Source organism: Tachyglossus aculeatus, chromosome 2, assembly GCF_015852505.1.
Source record: "Tachyglossus aculeatus isolate mTacAcu1 chromosome 2, mTacAcu1.pri, whole genome shotgun sequence".
NCBI lineage: Eukaryota > Metazoa > Chordata > Mammalia > Monotremata > Tachyglossidae > Tachyglossus > Tachyglossus aculeatus.
In genome coordinates, this window is record NC_052067.1 from 36,292,029 (window position 1) to 36,316,743 (window position 24,715).

General features: G+C 44.9%; 1 protein-coding gene across 1 annotated transcript in view; it reads left to right on the plus strand.

Moving 5' to 3' along the window:
• The window catches only part of TMEM108 (transmembrane protein 108), a 236,145-nt gene that overhangs the window by 194,871 nt on the left and 16,559 nt on the right, over positions 1–24,715 (plus strand). The window lies entirely within an intron of this gene.

The following is a 24,715-nucleotide window of genomic DNA, read 5'->3' on the forward strand; positions in this document are numbered from 1 at the left end:
GCCGATGAGCAACTCCGACCCAAGGTCGTCTTGAATGATAGAAAGCCTTGTAATAACTACCAGTGATGTAGCTGGCAATGTAGGTGTTAGTGAACACATTTGCAGGAATAGCTCTGTTGGTAGAGACTGGTGGTCTGGAAATGCAGGCTTCTTTTCGAGGTGCAGCTGAGAACAAGCCCTCAGAAGAAGCAGTAGGAAATTTGTCTGGAAACTGCATTTCCCACAAGAGAAAGGCCTATATGATGAAAGCCAGACGGAGAGCTCTTAGGGCCTCGGTGGGACCTTGCGGGACACCAAGGGACTGTCTGCTTGTCAACTCATTCTCTCTGTGGGATGCTGAAATCCTGCCAGACTAAGGATGTGGGTTTAATTTCCCCCCGTGCTCTGTTCCCTACGCACCATGGGAGCGTTGCTTGTAGAGTTAGACTAGTCTCTGTTTTCGTAGAAAGTCTAAAAAATAGTCGTGCATGGTAATTTGGGACTCATTTAGTGGCTCTAACCCAAATTCCTGATATACTGTTATGCACCCCCACTAACCAATAAATAGTGTTTAATGATGGTGAATTCCCCCAATCCTAAAGTGTATTTATTTTAATACAGCAATGACTAGTTTTGTTTTTTGGGGGTTTTCTTGAACTAAAAGTATTTTACAATTGGAATCTTAATGGTTATCCGTTTAGCAGTGTGTAGGCCTAAAGTTAATGGCTTTTTGCTTATTGCCTTTATTGGCAAGGAATTCCTACTTTCAACTAAAGTTTTAGTAAAGTTTAAAGTAAAGTTTCAACTAAACGAAAGTTTCATGTGTAGTCATGAAACCAAATGTTATTATTAAAGTGATAACCAAAAAGCAGAAAACTGAATTGGCATTACTAGACTTGCTACGATTCTGGGAGACTTCAACTGTAGCAGAAAGATGATTCTCAATATTGTCTCACTCCTCCGGAGCCCACTTGCTTACAGTGCTCCGCTCTCGACTGTTCCTCCTCCGAACCCTTGTCCGTGCCCTTAGAGAAGCAGCGTGGCTCAGTAGAAAGAGCCCGGGCTTTGGAGTCAAAGGTCATGGGTTCAAATCCCAGCTCTGCCATTTGTCAGCTGTGTGACTTTGGGCAAGTCACTTAACTTCTCTGTGCCTCAGTTCCCTCATCTGTAAAATGGGGATTAAGATTGTGAGCCCCACATGGGACAACCTGATCACCCTGTATCCCCCCAGCACTTAGAACAGTGCTTTGCACTTAGTAAGCACTTAACAAATACCATCCTTATTATTATTATTATTATCTCCTTCAGATCCATCGGACTACAGCTCTACCTGTCTTCAAACCCTTCTGAAATCCCAGGTCCTCCAGAGAGTCTTCCCTAATTCATTTCCACCCACCCCAGGTTGCGCCTTAGCACGTGTTATACAACAATCTTTAGCATTACGAAATTTTTCACTGATTATTCACACATTCATCTTCATTTCTCCTGTTGTCAGTTTCAGCTTTGTTTTCCTGCCATTTGTAAATACTTGAGGTCTGCCTGTCTTTCCCCGCCATTACACTATAGGCAACCCGAGGGTGGGGGCCCTATCTTCATTCATTCATTCACTCAATCGTATTTATTGAGCGCTTACTGTGTGCAGAGCACTGTACTAAGCTCTTGGGAAGTACAAGTTGGCAACATATAGAGACAGTCCGTACACAACAACGGGCTCACAGTCTAGACCTTTCCTAAGCACTCAGTGCACCGCACATAATGAGCACTCAGTAAGTACCATTTCTATTATGAACTTTACTTTCAATCAGTTATATTTATTGAGCGCTTACTGTGTGCAGAGTGCTTGGAAGAGTACAATGTAACAATATAGCAGACGCATTCCCTGCCCACAATGAGCTTACAGTCTAGAGGGGGAGGCAGGGAAGGCCTCTTGATGAGATGTGATGTGATTTCACTTTTAATTACAGATATTCCATTTGGTGTGTTCAGGAGCCGTTTGGAGATGCAAAGGTTTTTCTCTCCCACCATCTTCCCAGCAACCCAGATGGACCAGTTTGTGTTAAATATTTAACTATCATGGTGGTATGGCTAGGAAGTAAAATCTGGAACCTATGGAAATGCTCAGAGACCAAGAAGAGACGCTAGGAAATAGATGGTAAATAATCTAAAACAGCAAGGGTGGGAAGGAAGGAAAAGCATCTTCATAACTGTAGGGGCATTGTGCATCCACTGATCATGGCAAGGCAGTAACTCTCCAGCCTCCCACCCAGATTCCACCCTCACCTATAATGGAGCTCAAATTTGTTGGAATTTATTTTTGATTGTCTGAGGAAAGATATAGACCTCATATTATATGTAAGTAGACCAAAAAAACATGTTTTGACAGATTCTTCCCAGATTTGTGCCATCAATCCACAAATCAGTAGTTTTTACTGAGCACTTACTCTGTGTAAAACACTGTATTAATTACTTGTAGAATAAGAAGCCCTAATCTCTGCTCTCAAGTTTAGTGGGGTAGACAGACATTAACATAAATTACAAATAGGGAAAATGGACATGTATAACAGGGCTGAAGGTGAGGGAACTATCAAACCAAATTACATAGGTGCATACAATAAGTGTTCAATAAATACTATTCATGAATTGAGTGATTACATTACAGGTGAAGGGAAAAAAACTGAATATTGGATTATGTACATAAGTGTTATAGGGAAGAGGTGGGACTAAATACGTAAGACAGGGAGGGCAATTAGATGAGGGTGTGTGAGAGCTTATTCAGGGAAGGCTTCCTGGAGGAGGTGGGATTTTTGTAGGAGTTTGAAGATGGGGAGGGTGTTGAAGGAGAAGGTAGGCGTGAGCAAGCGTTGACAGTGGGAGAGACAAGAGGGAGGCATAGTGAATAGGTTGATAGCAGAGGAGTGACGTGTGTGGGGTTGTAGGGGGAGAGAGCTGACTGAATACTTTAAATCAATCAACTAATCAATCGTATTTATTGAGCGCTTACTGTGTGCAGAGCACTGTACTAAGCGCTTGGGAAGTACAAGTTGGCAACATATAGAGACAGTCCCTACCCAACAGTGGGCTGATAACGTGGAATTTGTGCTTGATGGGGAGAGAGCTAGGCAACTATTGGAAGTATTTGAGGAGTGGGGAGATGTGTGCAGAAATGTTTGGTTTTTTTTAATGATGCAGGTATATTTTTGAAAAATGATTGGAGAGGGGAGAGGCTGAAGGCGGGGAGTTGGGAAGGGAGGTCAGCCAGAGACTGATGCAAAAACCGGGGGGTCATTTCTAATCACAGTGCAGTATGGAAATAGCTATTTCTGCCCTATAGAACTTTTAGCAGACAGTGGTGGTTGCCTCGAACTTCAGCCACAAATGACTTTTGATCCAAATCCTGGGTCTTAATTGTCCCAAAGGTCTAAAAAGCATCCAGTTCACCGTCTGTTACCAGGACCGTACCTGGTTCTAAGGATGATTTACCAAACAAGTGAGGCCATTGAAGTGTCTGCTGCAGTTGAGGTTTCAGAGCTTTTCATTCTGTACCCGTTCTGCTTATCTGCCATCTTGAGCTGTGTGCTGCGAGGCAGAGGGGAACCAGGTGAGAGAGAGTGGATGGCTCGGAGCAAACCATCACTACTGCAAAAAAAACCCCAAAAAACTCTCAAATTTGTGTCCTGTTGGTTGTGGGAGATACCTTTCCCCTCTTAACCATTTTTCTTCTAGCAGTGCTCACCCAGCATGGCCAAGGGCCAGAAATGGTGTGCTTCTGTAAATCATCAGCTAAATGTACATTTTATTTTCAAAGAAATTCACACTCACAGGTGGAGTCTCATCATCAGCACCTCCAGGCCAATCTGGTTCTGACAGAAACAAGCAGATAATAGCAGGCGTGGAGGTTAATTACCAGTTATCAATTTGAGAAGCAGTGGGACCTAATGGGTTCTGATCCCAGCTCCGCCACATGCCTGCTTGGTGACCTTGGGCAAGTCACTGAATTTCTCTGGCTCTCAGTTCCTCATTTTATAAAATGAGGATTTGCTGCTGTTCTCCTTCCCACTTAGACTGTGAGCTCCATTGGGAACAGGGACTGTAACCTGCTTGATTATCTTATATGTACCCCAATGCTTAGTATTGTACTTGTCACGCAGTGAGCATTTTCCAGATACCACTATTATTCCTTCTCACAAAACTACTGTTCTTGGAAATTTGTGGCACTGTGGGCAACCAGCTGCCTCCTATTGACAGAACTGGCTGCACCAGATTTCTTTCTTTGCCCCAAATTAAGGCTGAACAACCCCCTCTGTAAACCGACTGATGTTACTGGCCCCCAGTGCAAAGTTCCCAATTAAATTAAGGCAGGTGTCTAGCCTCCAGCTTAACTGCTTCATCCTTCTCTTGTCTTTTTCGTCTCTTTGACCCAGTAGGAGATCTCCTACACATTATAGTCTCAACAGGGTTTTTACCCTACAGTCCCAATGAGCTTGGATTTGCTGGAATAAATTATCTGCTCTGAGATGCAGTCTGCCTGGGTAGTGCCTTTAGGTGATAAAAGGATTAAACCGTTTGATTGAGAAGGAGGTGGGCCCTTTGCAACTCTTACATTTCTGGCATTTGATTAGTTAAGAATATCATAATATTAGATGAAGCTTTTTGCAAATACCCTTTCAACAAAGATAAGTAACTGTTCCAAAGAGATAGTAATGAGGGCCGATTTCATGTTTATAGCTTGAAAAATTGAAATCCACAGATAATCCAGAAGCCCAATTTTATCTAGTAGTTCCAGTCTCTCCCCAGCCAACTTTTAATCATCACAAACAACTGGTATAAATTTTCCCTCTTTCCTCCACTTCCCAAGAGGGTGGGAGACGAGGGATAATGATCCATGGCCCAGGATTGGGGAGCGGAGGAGGGTGGGCCCCAGTCTTGGACTCCATGTTGAGGTTCTCCTTAACCTTTCATCCCCCCACCCCACCCGACACATTCCCCAGCGTGCCACCTTGTTGACTATCAGCTGCTGAAGATAATTCCAGTCCGAGAGAGCATGTGTGAAGCAGGGACTAAGCTGCCCCCAGAGTGAACTGGCTAAAGTTTTGTTGTTCCACCAGTGAGCAGAAGGGAAAGGGAAAGCCTATGAAGAAAATAGGAATTCAATACCTGTTCTCCCGCCTCCTTAGAATGTGAGTCCCATGTAAGTCCCCCTTTCTTCAAATCCACCTGTCCATAACTCTCTTCATCTTCAAAGCCCTCCTGAAAACCCACCTCCTCCTGGAGGAACTCCATAATTAAGCTCCTTTTCTGTCGTGTCCATCCAAAAGTCTCCCTTATCATTATCTTATTTACCCTATACTTTTGGTAGCAATAGCCGTAGTGCTTGTGAAATGCCTGTGTCTCAATTCCCTTTTTTAGACTGTATGCTCACTGAGGGCAGGGCCTATGTGTTTAACTCAATTTTACTCCCCCAACGGCTTGGAATAATATTCTGCATGCAGTAGGCCCTCAGTAAACAGTCAGTCAGTGATATGTATTGAGCACCTACTACGTGCAGAGCACCATACTAGCACTTGGGAAAGTAAAATACAATAAAGATGGTAGAACCAATCCCTGCCCTTGAGGAGCTTACAGACTAGAGGAGGGGGCAGAACTTAATATAAATTACAGATGGGGAAATGGTAGGATTTAAGGATAGGGACAGAAGTGCTGCGTGGTGGGAGAACCATCAAAATGCTTAAGGGGTTCAGCGCCAAGTGCCTAGGTGACATAGAAGGGAAGACAAACAGTGTAATTGAGGGCTTAGTCAGGGAAGACTTCTCGGAGGAGATGTGATTTTAGTAGGACTTTGAAGATAGGAACAGTCATGGTCTGTCAATTATGACATGGGAAGGGAATTCCAGACTGGAGGGGGTTTGTGTCAATGATAATAATAATAATAATGATGGCATTTATTAAGCACTTACTATGTGTAAAGCACTGTTCTAAGCACTAAAACAGATGGGATTAAGGCACAGTCTGAGTGATTGATTTTACCAGTCAGTTCATTGACCAGACTGTTTCTGGGAATTAAATTGAGATGATGTCAATGTGTCTAGTGCATCAAAGTATTATCATTCAGCATACTCTCCATTTTAGCACATAATAATAATGATTAATGATGACATTTATTAAGCGCTTACTATGTGTAAAGCACTGTTCTAAGCGCTAAAACAGATGGGATTGAGGCACAGTCTGATTGATTTTACCAGTCAGTTCATTGACCAGACTGTTTCTGGGAATTAAATTGAGATGATGTCAATGCGTCTAGTGCATCAAAGTATTATCATTCAGCATACTCTCCATTTTAGCACATAATAATAATGATGGCATTTATTAAGCACTTACTATGTGTAAAGCACTGTTCTAAGTGCTGACAAGACAGATGGGATTGAGGCACAATCTGATTGATTGATTCTACCAGCAGGTTCATTGACCAGACTGTTTCTGTGAATTAAATTGAGATGATGTCAGTGTGTCTGGTGCAGCAGAGTATTATCATTCAGCATACTCTCCATTTTAGCACTCTTAAAATGGGAAGCAATAGCTTTGTTGTAAAATAAGAATGACTTTTGCTTATATCAAAAGGAAATAAAATCTCAAGATAATTACATGGGTTCATTAATTCCACGATCTAAGGGGAAGTATAATTAGGTTCAAAATTGGTCTTGTGATTGTGGCTAAAACTGTCCCTTCAGAAAAAGCCTTATCCACTGCTGAAAATTGAATAATAATAATAACAATAATGATGGCATTTGTTAAGCGCTTACTATGTGCAAAGCACTGTTCTAAGCGCTGGGGAGGTTACAAGGTGATCAGGTTGTCCCATGGGGGGCTCACAGTCTTAATCCCCATTTTACAGATGAGGTAGTTGAGGCCCAGAAGTTAAGTGACTTGCCCAAAGTCAAACAGCTGACAATTGGCGGAGCCGGGATTTGAACCCACAACCTCTGACTCCAAAGCCCATGCTCTTTCCATTGAGCACTCTGCTTCTGAATCTATATGAGAAATTTTTCTGACTTTTTTTGAATACCTCCTTCCATGTATTTCCCCTTTATTCCCCCCTAAACTTCACATCAACCACTCTTGACCCCATTGAAAGAAAACATGGTCCTCCTCTGACCAATGTGGTTTTCTTGGCTCAGCTACCTATAAGAACTCAGTAGGTCAGGATTACAAATGTGCCTGTTAGATTCATGAAGTGGTAGAAGGGGCGTTCTTTTAATCGGGGAAAATAGATAATAGCTTGTGCTAGCAGGCTGCTTGCAATGGGCCAAGACTATGAGACCAGCGAGGTGGTCTCGTCTGCCAGTGAAGAAATTTGTGAAAATTGAAATTTTCTAGGTGGAAGTGAAAGATCTACCAGGGAGAGGTGGGTAGAAAATGATCATTCCAGTGTTCGATCACAGTCAGCCAGATCGATCCCCATGATGCTTTTCATCTGGATAGAGCACGCAAAGGATTGATGACGCCCCACGTGACATCATTTGAGGATAAATTTGACAAGAGATACAGATGTGGAGGCTGGCAGCTGACCACCAGGAATCCCCAAACTCCTCTCATAGACCCTCGTACCCCCAAACCCCTCTTCAGTGTATGTTCTCCACCTGCAAGACGGACAAGAGAATAGGAGCCATTATCCTCCCTCTTCCATGTGTGAGGAGAACAATGATAATGGTATTAATTAAGCATTTACTCTATGCCAAGAACTGGAGTTAGAAGCAGGAAAATCAAATTAGACACAGTCTCTGTCCCACTCATACTCACAATCTAAGAAGGTAGGAGAACTGTTATTTTATCCCAGTTATACAGAGAAAACCAAGTCCCGGAGAAGTCAAATGACTTGTTCTAGGTCCCTCATTCATTCAATCATATTTATTGAGTGCTTACTGTGTGCAGAGCACTGTAGTAAGCGCTTGGGAAGTACAAGTTGGCAACATAACAGGGAGACAACAACAGCAAGCAAGGGGCAGAGACAGGACAAGAACACTAATCTCCCGCCCTTCTGCATTAACACACTGTTGTAACATATTATAATCAATCTATCAGTGATATTTATTGAGCACTTTCTGTGTGCCGAGCGCTGTAGAAAACGTACAGTTCAACAGAGTGGGTAAACACAATCCCTGCCCACAAAGACCTTAGCAGGGGAGAGACATTATACTAGTTATGCCAGTAGATTCCTCAAGAAGAAACAGGATGGCCCGCAGCGGGCTTTGTTGCCTGTAAATCAAGAGATTTTACAGAAAATAGTCATAATTCATTCAATTGTATTTATTGAGCGCTTACTCTGTCCAAAGGACTGTACGAATGCATACCAATTTTTAAAGAATAGACTTTCGTAGTAGGAGCTACATCAAGAAGTGAAGTCCTGTGGCTAGTTGTGACTTCTTAAGGTTAAAGGGAACTCTAAAGAGCATTTTCTTCCCAGCTTCAGAGGCATGGAGGATTATGTTAATGTGAACTTTATGGTGCAACCTTTGCTGGGGAAGGACAGGTTCCCTAAACTGGTCCGGGGGGAGGGCCTGCAGAGGGTCTGGCTGAAGTTCTCCACTTGGAAACCTGGGAAGTTGGCTTTTGTTCTTCCCAACAGGCCCCCTAACAGGCAAGCAAAGCCCCACTCTGAACCAGAAATATAAGATGCCATCACAACATCTGTGTGAGATAGGGAAAAGCAGGTATTCTATCCCCACTTCACAGATGAGGAATCTGTATCCTAGAGAGGTTAAGAGTCCAAGGGCATATAATAGTTCAGGGGTAGGTCCTCTAACTTCTAACTACCCATTAGACCACACTGCCTTCGCTATGGCAAACATCAGACAATAAAACAATTCCCCAATTAGACATTTATCAGAGTACACCCCAGCTTCATCATTTTAATGAGGCCACCTGGTTCCCCCGGCCTGATGTCTACTTCTGGGCAGTTCGTGGGCCTGAGGTTTCAGTTTCCTTTGCCCCCCGTCCTGGCTCTGCTGTGGCTACTGGCCCTGGAACAGGGTTTGGAATTCTCTCGGGGCTATTTCCCACCCTTTAGCTCAGGGTCCGTGTTCAAGCATCCCTAGCCTCAAAGATTCCACGTGAGCTTCCGGGAGGGAATAACTCCAGCAATTTCTTGTTGAGATTCGACAGGGAAGTTGTGGTGACTGGATGTTTGAATCCCCAGGATTCTGTGTCGTTGTTGAAGGGGCAGCGGCTGGTCCGTTTTTCCCTTGTCTCCCATCAGAAATGATGGATGAGCCTTGGACCCATCTCCTCGGTCATATTTTATACCATCCACAGGCCATGAAGACACGGGTTTCAGCACTGATGGTCCTGCAGAGCTTGAAATCACCGTTCGCCTAGCACATTTCTCCATCGCTGAGAAGCAGTGTGGCTTAGTGGAAAGAGCTCGGGCTTGGGAGTAAGAGGTCATGGGTTCTAATCCCGGCTCCGCCACTTATCAGCTGTGTGATTTTGGGCAAGTCACTTCTCTGTGCCTCGGTTACCTCATCTGGAAAATGGGGATGATGACTGTGAGTCCCACGTGGGACAACCTGATTACTTGGTATCTGCCCCAGCACTTAGAACAGTGTTTGGCACATAGTAAGCGCTTAACAAATACCATCATCGTCAATGCATCTTTCCTCAAAGGACTGAGTAGTTGAGTGGCCAATCTGTTGCCGAGAGGACCAGCATTGGACCGCGTGCTCCCAGGAGAGCACGTTTTGAGGTTGGTCCTTGTAACTTTTCTTCTGCCCGTGTCTGGAGCATGTTCCAGGGCTGAGCTCTCCAGGAAAAAAATCTCTTGCCACTAGTTGATAGCAGCAAGAAGCCCTGTTACAATAGTAAAACAACTTAGTTTCCTGCTTAATTTAGCATTGTGCCTTTTGAATCTTCTTATTTCTTCCCAGAATGCAAGCAGGCTGCAGAAACTAATGCAGATCTCCTCAGAAACTTAAAGCAGTGGATCATCCCAGAGTCCCTCTGTCAATCAGACTGATTAAGTGATGAGCTGCCCGGATTCCCTGACAGATCCAACAGGTCACCTTGCACTTCGGATGCGTGGAGTCCTGGCAGCAGGGTGTCCGTGTATTGGGATTTGTCCACTTTACAGCAAATCAGATGGGTATTAATGTTATATGCTGTCCTGCGAGTATGCAGGCAAGACAAATTATCCCCCTGGCTCTGCCCCTGCAGCTTTATGGCTGTATCCCCATATCAGTCCCTATCATTCTGGTCAAATGCATAAGAATTATTCCAGACAAGATACACTCTTCATTGCATCGTACTCCAAAGACCCCATAGAGACTGCCATCTAAAAACTATTGCCACGGGCCAGTGGAAGTCTTGCAATGCACGGGAATCCTGCGGATGATATATTAAGTCGAGTTGCTTTCCCTCTAACAAAATAACTCTGACATCAAAAGCGAAATAAATCCCACCATGTGTTTCCCAGCAGTGTGGGACCAAGAAAAAATGAGGTGCTGGCAAAATGGTACCCGGATGACTCAATCATATTGGAAAGGCCATCCCCGAACATTCCTGAGAGAGTCCTAGACTGAAGAAAAGATCACCTATGCCTTCCTGAGTCTGTTGGCTGGATCCTCATTCAGGGGATCCGGGTAATGAATCCAGTTACTGGTCACCCCAAACGCAGAGAGCCAAAATAAGCTCATTGCTATATTTTCATGAGCACAGTGTGTAAGAGATTGTCACTTTAATCCTCAAACCCAGGAAAGTAGCCTCACCATGAGCAGCCATTTTCTTTGAACTGAGGAATAACTCTCTTACTAGGAGAGTCAAGTCCAAGGAAGAGTCCTGGAAAACAGTTTCTGTGATAGTTGAAAGTAGAAGCATCTTGTGGGAAGGATCCTGGCCATTTTGTAGACCAAGTTGGTAGACCAGTTTGATTATTGTTGGCCGACAGACTAAGTTTTCACCTCTATCTCTGGTGCGCCAGTGGAACATTGTGAAATGTGAATCACAAGATCGTTTCCCTGAACGAGAATGATTAAAAACAGAGACTGTGTTGTGGCTACCAGGACTGTCCATTCATGAGTTGGAATTTGTCGTTTCTTTTCTCCGACCGGTTGTTTAATGTCCCCAGAAATAATTGAACCCAGAAAGGGCATTAATTCCCAAGCACGTACAACAGCGGGAGCTGAGCTCCCAAATTCAATTGTGGAATTTGTCTCTGTGCCGAAACCTAAATTATATCTTGGGCAGGCATTCTGCCTGGAAATAGAAAATTAGGCAGTTTCACAAGGAGGCGCAGCTGTGCTGCTTGTCGATGTTTTGTTCCCCGCAAACTGGAACAGGCAGTGAACCTCTGTAGCATCTGAATAGAACTGAGTCAGACAAACTCTATCTGGCCTTGATGGGAGGCTGAGCAGGAATACCAAACAGCCATCCAGGCTGTTCACAGGAAGAGCGAATGGCTCGGTGACGAACAAGCTTCGCGTCTCTGCCATGGCCGTGAAGGTATTCCATGAGGAGCCAGTGCTGGGTGGGTTTTTTGCTTGCTTGTCTTTTGGACATCTCTGCACGTTCTGCTTCCATCTTCACTCCCCCTTCCTTCACTCCAAATCAATTTAGATGCTCACAGCCAACTCGCCTCAGTGGAGCTCCCTGACTTGTGAGGAGGGAACCATAAAGCTTTCGTGTCTGTACACGATGAGCAGGTGAGGAGATCTGGTAAGCTTTTTCTCAGGTTGCCTCCCAAGGAACTCCTCTGACTCTCTTGTCCTTTCAGATGTGCCTCTCATCTTCGAATGCCCACCATCATTTTGAGTTACATCATCAGCAAGTCAGGCATCACTGAATATTTCTCTGGAGACCTACCATTGCCACTTGACAGAGAATCATTTGGCCCTGGGGTTGTGTTTCCCAATTTTTCTCTCCTTCAAGAATTATAGGATAAATTTTGGACTTGCTGGAGACCTTCATTGAAAACAAAACCGAGCAGTGTGATCAGCAACAGCAGTTGTGGAATGGTTCTTACGTTCCTAAGATTTCTTTCTAGAGTAGATTTTAGACCCGGGCGTTTTGTCTGATAGGTTTTGTGGCTTTCTGGTGGCACTGGGGAACAGACATTGTCAGTGTCTTAGTCACCTCTTTTCTTTCTGGGGTCTATGGATGGGTTGCTTTATCTGCTGTCAACTAGGGAGTACAACCCTGTAATCGTTGTACTTCACTGTCTTCGTTGGGCTTTCCTCAAGCTTTGAAACTAGATCCAAAAACTGGATTTATCACTATGTAAAACTCAAGTGAACTACTGAGCAAAACCTCTCCCACGTGACTGGCCCACCTTGGAAGGGCTGATGGATGATTTGCTGTTTAATACTAAGAAATGTGAAATGTAGAGTGTAACATGGATGTGGATAGATTTGGTTCTTAAGAATGACCTTGGACACAGAACTGAACTGAGCCTGAACCATCTCTAAGAATAAATACTACAAGAGCTAGGACACCTGGCCTCTTTAGGTGTCCTTAACATAGCCTCTCAGTTCTTCTGGGCTTCAGTTTCTCCATCAAAAAGCGATAAGCAAAAGCGCCAAATCTCACTTGGAGACTTTTGGGGAAATGTGCCTCATCTTTATTCAGCGAGAACTGCTACTATCGTCTGCACTATCATTTCATTCACAGGAGTGGCATATGATTAGCTCCTTGGTGATAAGGGTTGTTTTCACTGGAATGATAATTTTCAGGTTCACTTCAAACATTCATTTGGAACTGCTCAAAGGATCTGCGATCAAAACCAAAAAATAAAGGGATTCACGGGGGCTTAAGTCATAATTCCAGGTCTGCCACTTTGCTACTGTTTGACCTCGGGCAAGTTGCTTAACTTCTCTGTGCCTCAGTTTCCTTATCTGCAAAGTGGGGATTCAATACCTGCTCTCTTTTCTGCTTAGACTGGGGCAGGGACTGTGTCCGACCTGATTATCTTGCGTCTACCCCGATGCTTAGAATAGTTTTGGCTTATGGTAAGCATTTAACAAATACTATTTTAAATAGTGGTAATAATAATAACCATAACCTGAAGTTTTTTATGAGATTCTAGGAATTCTGTTTCCCTAGCCAAAGACCATTGAGTTTATTTTTATGGAATATATCTTTTGGTGGAGCTATATACAGTAATCAAAAATATTTTTGTGATAATGTAGTGACTTGGGACAATTTAGGATAACAAAACTACCCTTGGTCCCAATTTCTCTTGTTGAAAAATGCATCAGCGCTTTCATAACCTGAAAACCTAGTGAGGAATGGACAATATAATTTGCAGGATTGCTTTTGTTCTTTATAGCGTAGCTGTATTAAATTCTTACCCAGCAAACTGTTTTCTTTGCTCCTTTTGGCAAGAGAAAGAGAGGAAGAGGGAGAGCTTTTTTAAAGCTGCATCTTTTTTTCCTGATGGGGCCTGAAGAGGAGGTAGGGTGAATGAGGGAAGAATTTCTGTCCCTCAAACTTGACTCTCTATGACTCATCTCACACCAAGTTGCTCAGTAGTTTCTAGTGTATTAAGAACTCTTTAGCCCTAATTGATTCCATTAACTCTGGCCTAGCCTAGAAATGGGTTTGGGCTGAGTACTCTTGTGAAATGCTTTGAGTGTTTACCCTTTTGTTTGGAAAAGCATAAAGCAGTTGTGCCGTAAGGCATTTACATTCCTTCTAACAATGCCAACAAGATGGCCTTTGAATTTTAATAACCCTATTTCACGGTTAGTGATGTTGATGGCTCTATTCATTCCCTAATCTCAAATGTCTCCTTGGATTCCTTGTGTTTTGGGGAGACATTTGAGAAAGTACTTTCTACTTGCGTGTGGATCGGAGTAGCGTCTGCCTCATCTCTTTTTTTTTTTTTTGAATGCAAGTTCTGCGGATCAGAGCTGGGGAACAGTCCCAAACCATAACGTGGATCCTCAGTCAGTCAACAAACAGTGAATTGGGTACCAGTTGGGTCCACAGACTATTCGGTGGTTCAGGAAGATGGCTGAGTGTTAAGGATACTGTGGAAGTATAGTAGAAACTGGAATCATGAGACTCCCACATGCAGTTTTAAATTGGGAGAGTAGACTGGGGTTTCGGGTTGCCCGGAATCCCAGCGTACAGGTTTTCCTTGTTCAGGAAATCCAGCAGGACTGGATTAAGGTGCTGGGCCCCAGGCGGTGAAAACCTGGGGGTGCCTCCCTCCCTGCTCAGACCAAGGGTTTCCCTGTCTTTCCTCAGTATGAGTCTGTGTGTGGGCTTTGTCACCCCAGCACATGTCAAAGTAGCAATGACAGGAGAGAGAGAGAGAGACAGAGAGAGAGACAGAGAGAGGAAAAAAGGAAGGGAAAGAAGGAAGGAAGGGAAGGAAGGAAGGAAGGAAGGAAAAAAAGAAAGAGAGAAAGAAAGAAAGGAAGAAAGAAAGAAAGGAAGAAAGAAAGAAAGGAAGAAAGAAAGGAAGGAGGAAAGGAAGGAAGAACGAAAGAAAGAAAGAAAGAAAGAAAGAAAGAAAGAAAGAAAGAAAGAAAGAAAGAAAGAAAGAAAGGAAGAAAGAAAGAAAGGAGGGAAGAAGGGAAGGAGGGAGGGAGGAAGGAGGGAGGGAGGGAGGGAGGAGGAGGAAGGAAGGAAGGAAGAAAAGAAAAGAAAAGTAAAGTGTGTGTATATAGCAGGACCAGGGGAGATGGAATGGTTGCAGTGAATTTTTTTGATGGCCACAGCTCCTCCCCACCATCTCCTCTTCTTCCCCAACTCCTCCCCTGTCTCAGTAATTGGGCCCAGGATAGCAGTCCTTTTTGCCGAATAGTTAGGCCAGATAGCTGGCCCAATTAACACACTTACAGTCATTAGATTGTAAAATCCTTGAGGGCAGGGACCATGTCCCCAACTCCACTGTACTCTACCAGGTGCTCAGTAGAGTGCTCGTTAAATACCACTGATTGATCGGCTGATAGCTTCAACCACCTTGAGGAAGCCAATTTAATGATCCAAAGACTCAGGCCCAGAAGAAGAGGAGAGAGCAACTAGGCAGGTCTACTGCCAAATCTTAGCTCCAAATTCCACAAAATGGTCCATATCTATACATTGAAACATTCCCTCAGATACTGACATACTGAAGAGGCTATTGCCTGTCAGCAGCGGAAGGATTTCATGAGAGACTGTAAGCTCATTATGAGCAGGGAGCGTGTCTGCTGATTCAGTTGTATTATACTCTCCCAAGTGCTTAGTACAGTGGTCTGCCCATAGTAAGCGCTCAGTAAATACAATTGGAGCAGCATGGCATAGTGGATACCTGCCTGGGGGTCAGAAGGTCATGGGTTCTAATCCCCGCTCCACTGCGAGTCTGCTGTGTAGCCTTGGGCAAGCCACTTCACTTCTCTGTGCCTCAGTTACCTCATCTGTAAAATGAGGATCAGGACTGTAAATGCTGTACGGGACAGGGACTGTGTCCAACCCCATTTACTTGTATCCACCCCAGCACTTAGTACAGTGCCCGGTGCATAGTAAGTGCTTAACAAATACCATAATTATTATAATTATTATTGTATGATAGCGAGGGATGGGGAGGTTTGCTTCAGGTTTCTAAATTTGGTCTTTAAATTGAAAGTTGCCAGCAGAGCCCTGAGCACCGGATGAACTAGCGCTGATCTGAAAGGCTTTTTACATTAGGTTGTGCATGCTATCTTGGTCTTCCCACTTGGGAAGCAGTGACCATTTCTGCCGATATAGTTTTGCAGAAGGATTTTGTGACAAGAAAGAATATTACACACCCGAATGGACATCTTTCCAGAATAGTGCAGCATCTCGCCTGCCAATCAATCAGTGCTACTTTAATGAGGACTTGCTCTGTGCAAGGCACTAATGATGATGATAGAAATTGTAATATTAATCTCTTAAAATACGGGAAGCACTGTACAAAGCACGGGAGTAGATTCAAGATAATCAGGAAGAATACAGTCCCTCACCCAAATAGGGCTCGTAGTCTAAATACAAGGGAGAACAGGTATGAAGTCCCCATTTTACAGATGAGGGAACTGCAGCACAATGACCTTAAATGACTTGCCCGAGGTCACACCGTTGGCACGTCACGCAGAATTAGAACTCAGTTTTCTTTACTCCCAGGCCCATGGTCTTTCCACTAGGCCATGCTGTCTAGAATAGAGTTATGGATGGTTTAGGTTTGGCATTCCCTTAAGACAGGGGATGGGCAAGATGACATCCCCACCCCAACAAGATCCCTGCCCCTCTTAAAGAGTCTGTGATACTGATGTTTGTAGGGAGTGATCAAAAGGGAGGCTTTTGGTTGCAGGACAGTTGAAGCCTAGTTTAGAGAGAGGGGAGTCTATGTGCCAAGATAAAAAAGAAGGAATTGGTTGAGGAAGAAATAGAGAAATGCCCAGCTATAATAATAATAATAATAATAATAATAATAATAATAATAATAATAATGGTATTTGTTAAGCACTTACTATGTGCAAAGCACTGTTCTAAGCGCTGGGGGATACAAGGTGATCAGGTAGTCCCACGTGGGGCTCACAGTCTTAATGTCCATTTTACAGATGAGGGAACTGAGGCACAGAGAAGTTAAGTGGCTTGCCCAAGGTGACATAGCTGACAAGTGGCAGAGCCAGGATTCGAACCCATGACCTCTGACTCCCAAGCCTGGGCTCTTTCCACTGAGCCATGCTGCTTCTCTAAAAACAGTATTTATATATCTGTATATATATATATATATATATATATATATATATATATACACATATATAATTTATTCATTTATTTATATTAATATCTGTCTCCCCCTCTAGGCAAGTGCTTAGTATAGTGCTGTGCACATAATAAGTGCTCAATCAATACGATTGAATGAATGAATGAACTTGTTGTGGGCAGGAATGTGTCTATGAGAATGCAAATGAGAGCTTCCCAAGGTTGAGCGGAAGGAAACCTAGTCTCTAGAAATCCAGGTGCCCTTTGTATAACACCATCATCTAATAGCAATAGTAATAATAGTAGTAATTGTGGCATTTATTAAGTGCTTACTATGTGCCAAGTACTGGGGTAGATGCAAGATCAGCACGTTGGAAACGGACCCTATCCCACATGGGGCTCACTGTCATAAGAGGGAGGGAGAACAGGATTTTAGTACCCGGTTTACAACTGAGGAAACTGAGGCACAGAGAAGTTAAGTGACCTGCACAAGGTCTCACAGCAAGTGGCCAGCGCTTAGAACAGTGCTTTGCACATATTAAGCGCTTAATAAATGCCATAAAAAAGTGCCAGAGCCTGGATTAGAACCCAGGTCTCCTGTTTCCTGCGCCTTTGTTCTTTCCACTAGACTACACTGCTTCCCATCTATCATGACTGCAAGCCCATTGTTGGGTAGGGACTGTCTCTATCTGTTGCTGCATTGTGCTTCCCAAGCACTTAGTACAGTGCTGTGCACACAGTAAATGCTCAATAAATATGACTGAATGAATGAATGTAGCCAATATAAGAAACACACCAACCTCAGGCAGATTGCGCCTTCAACCTTTTGTCCCAGGAGCTGTGGGACATTTACAGATTGAAAGGTGTTTGGAAGGGTGTTTTAGTCGGAAAACTACAGTCACTTATTATAATCCAAATAAAAACAGGGTTTACAGTCCAAATTAATGCCCTTTGCATGCCAGTTTGCATTAATCAAGTCTGCCCGGAGCTTGCATACAGTCAAGGATAGGAGCTAAAGGAAGTGGCAGGAAAGGAGTTGGGGATATTTAGTTAGAGGCATGGAATCAGGGAATGATTTCCCAACAGTTTTCCAATGTGTACAACGGGAATTTGTGTTCTGTGTAGCCGACACATTTCTTTAGTATGTCTCCCAAACAACTACTACCGGGTTTTCAATAAATGCTCCTTACTATGGTGAAAACACCGAAGGCCAAACTAGGGAACTCGGATTGAATTGGAGCAGGAAGAAATTAGGGTAACTCTGAGGGAAAACTTCCCAACTGGGTAAATCGCAAAGTTCTGGGACAGCCTTCTGTGTAAAGTTGTTACATATTTTCCCTTTGAGTCCTTGTAAAATGGGATCCACTTCCCTCCAGATGTCTGGACTGGTGTAATCCAGCGTGGCTCAGTGGAAAGAGCACGGACTTTGGAGTCAGAGGCTGTGGGTTCAGATCCCGGCTCTGCCACTTCTCAGCTGTGTGACTTTGGGCAAGTCGCTTGACTTCTCTGGGCCTCAGTTCCCTCATCTGGAAAATGGGGATGAAGACTGTGAGCCCCCCGTGGGACAACCTGATTACCTTGTATCTCCCCCAGCGCTTAGAACAGTGCTTTGCACATAGTAAGCGCTTAACAAATACCAATATTATTATTATTATTATTATTATTATTATTATTATTATTAATCCTGCTTGGGGCCAACTTCCCCAAGTTGGCTTCCAGCTTCACAGTGGCAGTAGCCAAGGAGAGGATTTATGTCAGCTTTTCTTCCCTGGAGAGTATTTTATCATTTTTTTTCTGAATGATGAGATTCAGAATCAGTTTCTGACCTTTTCTGCTCTGTTCTGAAGTGCATCTAAAGAAGGGTCTTTCTCTGTCCTTGACATGTCAGGCCCAGAACTAAAACGGAACAGGTGAACATGCTTTTAGGTGTGCATGTGTGTCCATCCATCCTTAAGGGAATGGAAAGGCCCAAACAGAGTCAGACTCAGGTCCAGAGATCTTGTTGTGGGCTTTCCCTCAACTGCATCAGCACCAATTAAAATCCATTGACCACCCGGTGAACAAAGCTACATGTGGAGCAGGTGTTGGGAACTAAATGACTGAGCCATCCCGTCTGACACATCTGAATGCCAGCCACTGGTGGCATCTCAGGCCCCAACACATCTACTTTAAGCGTTCTTGCTGTTCTGTGCTGCAGCCATCATTTATCCCATGGGCTGCCCAGAATCCCCTCTACTCCCCAGATTGCATCTCCATCTCCAGTCCCGATCTCTCTGCAGTCTCACATTTCCTCTTGCCTTCAACACATCTCTCCTTGGATGTCCTCCCTTCACTTCAAGCTTAACATGCCCAAAACGGAACTCCGTATCTTCCCACCCAAACCCTGTCCTCCCCCAACTTTCCCATCACTGTAGACAGCACCACTGTCCTTCCTCTCTCACAAGCCTGTAAACTTGATTTTATCCTCAACTCCTCTCTCTCTTTCAACCCGCATATTCAATCCATCACTAAATCCTGTTGGTCCCACCTTCACAACATCGCTAAAATCTGCCCTTTCCTCTCCATCCAAACTGCTACCATGTTAATACACTCATCCTTTCCCACCTGGATTACTGCATCAGCATGGCTCAGTGGAAAGAGCATGGGCTTTTTTAGTCAGAGGTCATGGGTTCAAATCCCGGCTCCGCTAATTGTCAGCTGTGTGACTCTGGGCAAGTCACTTCACTTCTCTGGGCCTCAGTTACCTCATCTGTAAAATGGGGATTAAGATTGTGAGCCCCCCGTGGGGCAACCTGATCACCTTGTAACCTCCCCAGCACTTAGAACAATGTTAAGCGCTTAGTACAGTGCTCTGCACACAGTAAGCGCTCAATAAATACGATTGATGATGATCAGCCTCCTTGCTGACCTCCCAGCCTCCTGACTCTTCCCCACTCCAGTCCATACTTCACTCAGCTGCCCAGGTAATTTTTTTACAGAAACATTCAGTACATGTCACCCCACTCCTTCAAAAACTCCAGTGATTGCACATTCATCTCCAAATCAAACAAAAACTCCTCACCATTGGCTTTAAAACACTCAATCACCTTGCCCCCTCCCCACTCACCTTGCTGCTCTTTTATTATTCATTCGTTCAGATTCATCCAATCGTATTTATTGAGCGCTTACTGTGTGCAGAGCACTGTACTAAGTGCTTGGAAAGTACAGTTTGGCAACAGATAGAGACCATCCCTACCGAACAACGGGCTCACAGTCTAGAAGGGGGAGACAGACAACAAAACAAAACAAGTAGACAGGCATCGCTAGCATCAAAATGGTCAGTCAGAGATGGGAAGTTCAGCCTCTACTTTGGGTTCTTCAAACAAAGGACCAGTGCAAGCACCCAACTCCGGCTCCTTTCCTTGACGGCCTTCTCAAGTGTTGTGCCCAATTAGTTTCCAGTCATTCAAAACTTCTTCAACTTTTGAAATAAATCGTTCCCACTCAGAGGCGGTGGTGAAGTCCGTGATCTCGGAGAAGTGGCATGGCTCAGTGGAAAGAGCCCGGGCTTTGGAGTCAGAGGTCATGGGTTCAAATCCTGGCTCCGCCACTTGTCAGCTGGGTGACTTTGGGCAAGTCACTTCACTTCTCTGTGCCTCAGTTAACTCATCTGTAAATTGGGGATGAAGACTATGAGCCCCCCTGTGGGACAACCTAATCACCTTGTAAACTCCCCAGCGCTTAGAACAGTGCTTTGCACATAGTAAGCACTTAACAAATGCCATTATTATTATTATTATTATTATTATTATTATTATTATCTCAAACACCTCGGACTCAGGCTCACTGTCGGCCGCCATGTCAACCCGCACTACAACTGTCAACTACAACCCAGCCTGCACACTTCACTCCTTCTCACTATGCCTCAATTTCATCCATCTCAATGCCGACACCGCTCCTCCTTCCTGCTTCCAGCCGACCTCCCCTCTCAAATCTCACAATCTCCCCCCTTCAAAGCCTGATTGAAGGCACACCTCCTCCAAGAGGCTTGCCCTGACTAAGCCCTGACACTTTCCTCTTCTCCCAATCCCTTCTGCGTCGTCCTGACTTGCTCCCTTTATTCTTCCCCCTCCCAGCCCCACAGAAGTTAAGTTCATATTTATTTATATTTATGTCTGTCTCCCTACCTCTAGACTGTAAGCTCATTGTGGACAAGGAACGTGTCTGTTTATTGTTGTATTGTACTCTCCCAAGGGCTTAGTACAGTGCTCTGCACACAGTAAGTGCTCAATAAATGCAATTGAATGAATTGCACTCTCCACTCCTCCAAAACTCAACTTCTAACTGTACCCCACTCTCAATCCTCCCAACTCCAACCACTCAATCACCCCACTACACCTCAGCCTTCCTTATCTTCAAAGCCCACCCAATATCCTACCTCCTCCAGGAAGCCTTCCCCGTATAAAATCCCAACACCCAAGTCAAACCAACCCAACATCCCCCTTTAATCATTATGTAATTATATCTGTACCCATACCTCTACATATACATATAGATAGATAGAGATATAATGGTATACCTGTAGATGTAGAAATATATTGTGTGTGGGTTTGAGTATGTGTGTTTAATTTTAAACTTAATTATTCTGATTGATTACAGTATTCCACCCTGGCATATTTGCCCTGCTACTTCTCTGATCCTGGTACTTCCTTACTGTTCCCACTATTTGTAAATAATTTTGTATGTCTGCCTCCCCCATTAGATTGTAATAATAATAATGTTAGTATTTGTTAAGCTCTTGCTTTGTGCCAAGCACTGTTCTAAGCCCTGGGAGAGATACAAGGTAATCAGGTTGTCCCACGGGGGGGTTCACAGTCTTCATCCCCTTTTACGGATGAGGGAACTGAGGTCCAGAGAAGTGAAGTGATTTGCCCAAGGTCACACAGCTGACAAGCGGCAGAGGCGGGATTAGAACCCATGACCTCTGACTCCCAAGCCCGGGATCTTTCCACTAAGCCACGCTTCCTGGGGGCAGGGAACATGTATTTTGCTTCTGTTGTACTTCCCCAAGCATTTAGTAGGCGCTCAATGAAGGCCAGAGCTTGGAACTGTTGCAGTGATCCCAGGCCAAAAGCTATCCTTCCCCCTCACCCTGCCCAACCTTCCAAATTCATTCATTCAATCGTATTTATTGAGCGCTTACTGTGTGGAGAGCACTGTACTAAGCGCTTGGGAAGTACAAGTTGGCAACATACAGAAATGGTCCCCACCCAACAGGGGGCTGACAGTCTAGAAATTGGCACAGCAATGTCACAGTGAGGCAAGCTTTGATTAGGACTTTCAGGAGGTGCGGCCCCTTCCCATACTGAGGAGATGACCAAGTAAACAAAGTCAATCAATCAATCAATCAATCGTATTTATTGAGCGCTTACTATGTGCAGAGCATTGTACTAAGCGCTTGGGAAGTACAAATTGGCAACATATAGAGACAGTCCCTACCCAACAGTGGGCTCACAGTCTAAAAGGGGGAGACAGAGAACAAAACCGAACATACTAACAAAGTAAAATAAATAGAATAGATATGTACAAGTAAAATAAATAAATAAATAAATAGAGTAATAAATATGTACAAACATATATACATATATACAGGTGCTGTGGGAAAGGGAAGGAGGTAAGATGGGGGGGATGGAGAGGCGGACGAGGGGGAGAGGAAGGTGCTCAGTCTGGGAAGGCCTCTTGGAGGAGGTGAGCTCTCAGCAGGGCCTTGAAGGGAGGAAGAGAGCTAGCTTGGCAGATGGGCAGAGGGAGGGCATTCCAGGCCCGGGGGATGACGTGGGCCGGGGGTCGATGGTGGGACAGGCGAGAACGAGGTACGGTGAGGAGATTAGCGGCGGAGGAGTGGAGGGTGCGGGCTGGGCTGGAGAAGGAGAGAAGGGAGGTGAGGTAGGAGGGGGCGAGGTGATGGACAGCCTGGAAGCCCAGGGTGAGGAGTTTCTGCCTGATGCGCAGATTGATTGGTAGCCACTGGAGATTTTTGAGGAGGGGAGTAACATGCCCAGAGTGTTTCTGGACAAAGATAATCCGGGCAGCAGCGTGAAGTATGGATTGAAGTGGAGAGAGACACGAGGATGGGAGATCAGAGAGAAGGCTGATGCAGTAGTCCAGACGGGATAGGATGAGAGCTTGAATGAGCAGGGTAGCGGTATGAATGGAGAGGAAAGGGCGGATCTTGGCAATGTTGTGGAGCTGAGACCGGCAGGTTTTGGTGACGGCTTGGATGTGAGGGGTGAATGAGAGCGCGGAGTCGAGGATGACACCAAGGTTGTGGGCTTGTGAGACGGGAAGGATGGTAGTGCCATCAACGGAGATGGGAAAGTCAGGGAGAGGGCAAGGTTTGGGAGGGAAAACAAGGAGTTCAGTCTTCGACATGTTGAGCTTTAGGTGGCGGGCAGACATCCAGATGGAGATGTCCTGAAGGCAGGAGGAGATGCGAGCCTGGAGAGATGGGGAGAGAGCAGGGGCAGAGATGTAGCTCTGGGTGTCATCAGCGTAGAGATGATAGTTGAAGCCGTGGGAGCGAATGAGGTCACCAAGGGAGTGCATGTAGATTGAGAACAGAAGGGGACCAAGCACTGAACCTTGGGGAACCCCCACAGTAAGAGGATGGGAGGGGGAAGAGGAGCCTGCAAAAGAAACTGAGAAAGAACGACCGGAGAGATAAGAGGAGAACCAGGAGAGGACGCAGTCTGTGAAGCCATCTCCAATAGACAGCCAGGTAGAAATTGAGTGGGGCGGTGATGTTTTGACCCGAAAGCGTATGTACCCACGTCCCGGTCTCAGTTGTCGCTGGGCACGGCTACTCTTCGGCTGCGGTGAAACTTCGTTAAATGGGGGATGGAAAGGCTGAGCTTCTCCAAAGCATCATACCCAGACCTGGCTTTGAAGCTGGCATCCTGTCTTCTAAATGGTTCTTCTGCAGTTGTTGCCTTGGCAGCTAGGATGGCACAGTAGGTTTCCCAGTGAGTCTGCCAAAGCCTCTTCCTCCCAACATGTTGCCAATGGCTTTACAACGTCCGTCCTTGTCATCCCGGGAGCCGTATTCCAGTGAGTGACACAGCCTCATCTGCTGGGGACATCTGCCCAATCCTTGGTTTCCTCTCCAGCCGAGTGACTTGCTCAAGAATGTGGAGTGAGGGAGAGGAAAGGGCGGGGAACCCATCTGCTTCTGGGCATTTGCCAAAAAGGGAGTCACGAGTGGAAGTGCCAGCTGATTACAGTCACGGTCACGGTCTGAGTCACGGTCACATCTTTCTGAAGGGGCTTTGGTCTGGTGGTGCTGGTTGTCTGGTCACTACTCTGGGCAAATGATCAGAAAGAAAGCGTGGCTCAGTGGAAAGGGCCCGGGCTTTGGAGTCAGAGGTCATGGGCTCAGATCCCGGCTCTGCCAATTGTCAGCTGTGTGACTTTGGGCAAGTCACTTCACTTCTCTGTGCCTCAGTTACCTCATCTGTAAAATGGGGATTAAAACTGTGAGCCCCCCATGGGACAACCTGATCACCTTGTAACCTCCCCAGCGCTTAGAACAGTGCTTTGCACATAATAAGTGCTTAATAAATGCCATTATTATTATTATTATTATCATTAAAGAATAAATAGGTCATTAAAGAAGACCTGCCAGGGGCAGAGTGTGAATGTGAAAATGAGCATGGGAAGGAGAATGCTTATCTGCTTCAAGAGGGCCGAAAAATAAGGTAAAACATAGGTGAGGCTAGAGAGTATGAAGTCACAACTAATGGATTAGGAAATCTGGTAAGGAGAGTGGCATGGAACTCAATGGTCCCATGTCTTCAACTACTATCTCTATGCGGCTGATTCCCAAATCTACATCTCCAGCCCTGACCTCTCTCCTTCTCTCCTAACTTCAGGACATCTCTAGTTGAATGTCCTGCCAGCACCTCAAATTCCCACCCAAACCCTGTCCTCCCCTTGACTTTCCGTTCACCGTAGGCAGCACCATTCATTCAATCATATTTATGGAGCGCTTACTGTGTGCAGAGCA